Source organism: Balaenoptera ricei, chromosome 15 (genome assembly GCF_028023285.1).
Source record: "Balaenoptera ricei isolate mBalRic1 chromosome 15, mBalRic1.hap2, whole genome shotgun sequence".
NCBI lineage: Eukaryota > Metazoa > Chordata > Mammalia > Artiodactyla > Balaenopteridae > Balaenoptera > Balaenoptera ricei.
Window position 1 is genome coordinate 63,040,756 of NC_082653.1, and position 6,340 is coordinate 63,047,095.

Sequence of the window (6,340 nt, forward strand, 5' to 3'; positions counted from 1 at the left end):
GCAACTACATTTCTCATGTTTACACGAAAATAAATGGGCAAATACTACTGTCATTTAATTAAAACCCACTCTGTAGTGCTCACTGTGCCATACTCTGTGGTTTGTGCTTTATGTGCTCTAATCTAATCCTTACAATAGCCCTAAAGTAGCTCAAAAAAATTTTATCCCCATTTTATAGATAAGGTAACTGAAGTTCTGAGAACATATAGGCAGTTGCCCAAAGTAATAGAGTAAATGACAAATCTGGGGTTTGATTCCTATTCTTTGTGACTCAGCTCTAAAGGGTGAAACTCCATCAGTAAAACCCATGAAACATTTTTTTAAAAATATTGTTAATGTGATTATTTAGCTGTCCCCCATGTTCTGTGAGTTAATATACTTCATTAACTTAAATAAGCACGGAAGACTATATGCCTTTTAGTCACCTGCACAAAAATAAGGAAAGAAAACTGCATTTTGACAAGTGCCAAATATCATAAATTATATCAGAGTATAATTATAGACTGTATGTAGTATAAGGCTTCCAATATTACAGTCCCAAAACTAACGTGAATTCCCCACCATGTTAAGATCTCTCATAGCTTGACTCTGCTAGACAAAATGGCAAAAGCGTCATTACTTATGATTAACAAAGTGATGCAGAACTTTTGGAAAAGTCGAAAGGGGCTGTAATTAGGAGATTAACTCATTATTTCTGCAGTAGTCTGTTTTGATCAGCCTGAGAAAGGGTACTTTTCTAGTTCTTGTTTCTGAAAGGAGTGAGCTGAAAGTTTAACCCTGTGAGCTAGGTCAAGGTGTACAGCTCTAGAACCTGATGCTCTTTCTGCGGTACCACTCTTTCTACTCAACGTGCTTTTATATCACGCAGTATGTATTTACCACACTATTTTAATAAATGGGGAATGGATCATAAGGCAAAATATAGTTCTAACGCTTTCTTTATCCTCTGTTATATAAGTAAATTTTTAGTTAAGTGATATAGTGTAACTGAGCAGGACCCTGTGGAACCTTCCTGGGACAGACGACCCCCCCCCCTGCAACCCCCATCCTCCACCTGCCTCTTGTTTGTAGAAAAACTTTAGCCTCCTAGGCCTTCCCTCAGTTCCAAAGAATAAATTTAATCAGAGAAATGAGATAATGCAGAGGAAAATAGGCAAGCAAGACAAAATAATGGTTATCTCTTAAACAAAGTCAAGGACATTTAGTACCTCCTCAAGGACTATAGATAATATTCTGAGCCGTATCCTTTGAGCTGTTTTGCAGATACTGGCACCCCCACAAGGTAGAAGAAGTTAACTGTATGCTGCCCCCAAGACTCCAGGCCAGTTGGAACCAGAAGGCCTAGCTGACCAAAGATTTATGGCTCAGATAGTGTTCCAACAACAAGTGAGACATGATGGCTACTTTTGTGTGATCAAGACAATCATCTCTGAAGATAGAAGATTGCACCCTCCCCAGAATGTAGCCCTTTCCTCTTTTCCCTGTATAATCGCCAAGCAAAACCTGGGGAGTAGGGATTTGGTTCTTTGGGACATGAGTCCACCTTCTCCCCAGGATTGCTGGCTTCCTCAATAAAGCCATCTTTCCTTTTCACCCAACACTTGCCTCTCGGTATTGGATTCCTGAGCGACGAGCAGGTGAACCTAAGTTCAGTAACATTAGTATGGAGAAAATTTTCCAGTACCATTATCAGATTATATCATGGTGAATTGCTGTTAAATAATATATCACTTCTTCTGAAATTTAACATCCACTTAGCTTAGATTTCTGTACTTTGTGTCTTGCTTTGCAAAAGGCTAATATAGAGTAATTTGAATATAAAGAAGGAAAAGGAATGAGTATTTGCATTACAATAGGATCCCTGGACAATTATTCATTTATTTCAGGATTCCAATTTTGGCTGTTTTCTCAGTGGATTCTCTTCTTCTCACCCACCACCACCCTCCTCCAAATGACTTACCTCAACCCTGGACTGACTAAAATCCTAAATGATATCCCATTTTCTAGTTTTGGCATGGGGTCTTGCACACACTTTTCTTCCTGCCTTCAAAGCACTGTCCCCTCACAGTCTCCTGACCCCTTCACCCTTAGTGATTTTTTTTTTTGGCCACGCCACATGCGGGATCTTAGTTCCCCAACGGGGGATTGAACCCATGCCCCCTGCAGTGGAAGCGTGAAGTCTTAACCACTGGACCATCAGGAAGACCCCCTTAGTGCTTTTAAAATTTCAACTCAATAATCACTTTCTCAAGGAAACTTCCCAGAACTCCCTAAAGATATAAATTATGCTCATTATAGAACCCCACAGCACTATGTATTCTCCTGTAAAGGAGTTAATAGATTTGTAAGTGTGATCAATGATACATTTGATCAATGTCTGTTTCTCTGACTAGATGGCAAACTCCATGAGGCAAGGACCATTACTGTTGTTGTTGTTGTTGTTAGCTGACCACATACTTCCAGTGCCTAGCACAGGGCCTGGTACCTAGGTGTTCAATAAATATTTGTTGAATAGATGAATATAGATATTAACCACTATTAGACTGAAAGTCTGTAGGCAAAGATAAAGTTGAGGTTTCGTTGTTCCTACCAACCAAAGATCAATTAGAAAGACAGATAAAACAAAGTTCTGAAATTATGCCAATAAAACAATAGAAAATATGTTATTGATTCATAACTTAAGTCAGATGCAGTTGCCTTCTAAGGAATTTAGGGAAGAAATTAAGATACTTTTCTCTGTAACATCCTTCTGGTAAAAATCTGAAAAACATTCCAAATAGGCATTAAATAGAACGAGGCTCTTGTGCATTACCACCATTTCCCAACAGAATAAAATGGTAATATTTTTTAATATCCTCTAAGAATATTAAAGGAAAAAATGAAAATTTTATGACTGTTTACAATATAATTTTGTATACTGTTTTACCTTTTTTTCTGTAGTTGTTTCTTATATATTTTGTGTCTTCAATTGGACTAAAAGTTCACTAAGGCCCTGCTTTATACCAGTGGTTCTTAATTTTGGCAATATTGTCTCCCAGGGGCATTTGACATGTCTGGAGACTTTTGCTTTTCATAATGGGGAGGAGGGGAATGCTACTATCACCTAGTGGGTGGAGACGAGAGATACTGCTAAACATCCTACAATGCACAGGAGTCTCCTCTCCTCATAAAAGCATTATCTGGACCAAAATATCAATAGTGCCAAGGTTGAGAAACTCTGCTTTATACTTCTCTGGGAAAAGGAAGGCTCTAAATTAATGGTCTTGGGATATATTTATACTATTATTTAATAATATATTAAATACATTAATTATATTGTATATAACTATTATAATTAGATAGCAATACAATTTATATGTATTTTTATTATATATAATTACATATACTGTGTGTAAATATGATACTTTAATTAGTAAACATATATACGTTATTAATTAATATACATTAACTATATGTATTAAAGATACACAGGGACTTCCCTGGTGGTCCAGTGGCAAAGAATCCACCTTACAATGCAGGGGACGTGGGTTTGATCCCTGGTCAGGGAACTAAGATCCCACATGCTGCAGGGCAACTAAGCCCATGCGCCACAACTACTGAACTCATGTGCCTAAACTAGAGAGCCCGCTTGCTGCAAACTACAGAGCCCATGTGCCTTGGAGCCCGCACCACAACTAGAGAAGAGAAACCCCACATGCCACAACTAGAGAGTAGCCCACACGCTGCATCAAAAGATCTCTCATGCCTCAACGAAGATCCTGCGTGCTGCAACTAAGACCCGACACAGCCAAAATAAATAAAATAAATAAATAAACAATAAAGATATATAGGTGAGATCTTGCATTAAGGAATGGCGTTTTTGTAAAGATGAGTGACTCATAAAATAATTGTTGACTCTTTTTGGAAAGGGGAAAGGGACAAATGGGATATCTATTATTGGCTTTGCTATTTAGAAATTTGTTCATTTGAATCATCCCTGCCATATAGTCATTTGAAAAACATTTCTGGAGCATTAATAGTGACACTTTCATCTACAGCAAAGGTACAATATGACCTCACCTCTCAAGATTGGGTTAGAGGAGGGCGCCTGACTCAAATTTGGCCAGTGAAAAATTATTTTCCGGTGCTTTAAGATATCCTGTATCCTTAGAACAAATTCTCCTTTTCCTTTTAAAATAGCTTGAGATAGTTTCTGTTACTTTCAAGCCAAGAGGCTTTAACCAAGAGAACCACTCTAGGGATGACTGTAAAATTCATCTCTAGGGGAAGACTGCTCTTTTGAAAAACAGTTTAATGAGTCTTCTGGGTATAGAAAGTAAAATTTCATTCTGGAGTGAAGAAGCTCAAAACAATTATGAACAACTGTAATGCACAGTAATGTAAAGGGATGACTTCTTTGTGAGCAAGGCTGCATCTTTGCAGGAGCATGCTAATTCTTGTTTGCTTGTTGTTGTTGGAGAAGGAGAGGTCTTTATTATTTATTTATTTTTTATTAGAGTTGGAGACAAAAAGAGATCAGAGTCTGGGAAAGGCAAGATTGGATAAAGGAGGCTTTTCCCTGGCCAGCTGAGTTGGCCCATGGAACAGAGTGAGAAGAGGTTCCGCAATGAAGAAACATGACCAAGGAACTCCAATAGTAGATTATGCTATTTAGTTTTAGGATTTTTCTTGCAATGTACTCAGGTTTCACTGAAAAAACATTTTAACTTAGAAGTCTTGTCTTTGTGCTTTGTGAGAATAAGGAAGGAGTTGTGCTCAAGCTTAAGGACAAGGTATTGCTGGCAGTGTGTAGTGGCACAACCACTTTGGAAAGCTCTTTTTTTCTTTTCTTTATTTTTTACTGAAGTATACTTGATTTACAACGTTGTGTTACTGCTGTACAGCAAAGTGACTCAGTCATATTGATACATATATACATATATATACATTCTTTTTTTAAAGAGTATTTTTAAAAAATATTTATTTATTTATTATTTATTTATTTTGGCTGTGCCAGGTCTTAGTTGCGGCATGTGGGATCTTTAGTTGCGGCATGCGGGCTTCTTTGTTGCAGCATGTGGACTCTTAGATGTGGCACGCATGCAGGATCTAGTTCCCCGACCCGGAGTCAAACCCGGGCCCCCTGCATTGGGAGCGCCGAGTCCTACCCACTGGACCACCAGAGAAGTCCCTATATACATTCTTTTTCATATTCTTTTCCATTATTATTATTTTTAAATTTATTTATTTTTGGCTGCACTGGGTCTTCGCTGCTGCGCGTGGGCTTTCTCTAGTTGCGGCGAGCAGGGGCTACTCTTCGTTGCGGTGCATGGGTTTCTCATTGCGGTGGCTTCTCTTGTTGCAGAGCACCAGCTCTAGGTAAGCGGGCTCAGTAGTTGTGGCTCTGGGGCTCTAGAGCGCAGGCTCAGTAGTTGTGGCACATGGGCTTAGTTGCTCCGCATCATGTGGGATATTCGCAGACCAGGGCTTGAACCTGTGTCCCCTGCATTGGCAGGCAAATTCTTAACCACTGCGCCACCAGGGAAGCCCTCCATTATGTTTTATCAGAGGATACTGTATACAGTTCCCTGTGCTATAAAGTAGGACCTTGTTGTTTATCCATTCTATATATACCAGTTTGCATCTGCTAATCCCAAACTCCCATGGAAAGCTCTTTGACTGTGTCTTGTATACCCCCCAAGCCAGCAACTCTACCCTAGAAAAATCCTTGCACATATGAATTAGGAGACTATTATAAGAATATTCATAGCAATGTACATAACAGTGGGAGGGAGTGCGGAAAGGAAAAAATCTAAATGTTGGCGATAAGAAAATGGATTTATAAATCATGGTATGTTCATATAATGGAACACTACATAGCAGGGAAAACACAATTACATACAACAGGGATGGATTCTAGAAGCATAATGTTGATTGAAAAGAAGCAGCAGCATAATACAGCATGGAAGTAATTTTATCATTGAAAGGCAAGTGAAAATAAACAGTATATTGTCTGGGAATATATATGGTAATTGCATAAAGAAAAGTTGAAATGATTTTTAAAAAATCGGGATAGTGATTACCTTGAGAGGAAGCAGGGAGGTGGGATATGGAAGGAGCACACAGGAAGAATCAATAATACAGGTTGTTTCGTAAGTTGGGTGTACATTCACAGGTGTTCACTTTACTATGCTTTATAACTTACATTAATATATATTCTTTTGTACATATCAGACTTTTTAAAAATGAAAGAATAAAGTAATTGTCAAATTGCTTGACAGTACAGAGTTAAACTTCTACTGGCTGAGAGTGCAAAGAATTGTGGTTTTTTTTTAAGCTCTGGGGGTGGAGGGGTAAAGAT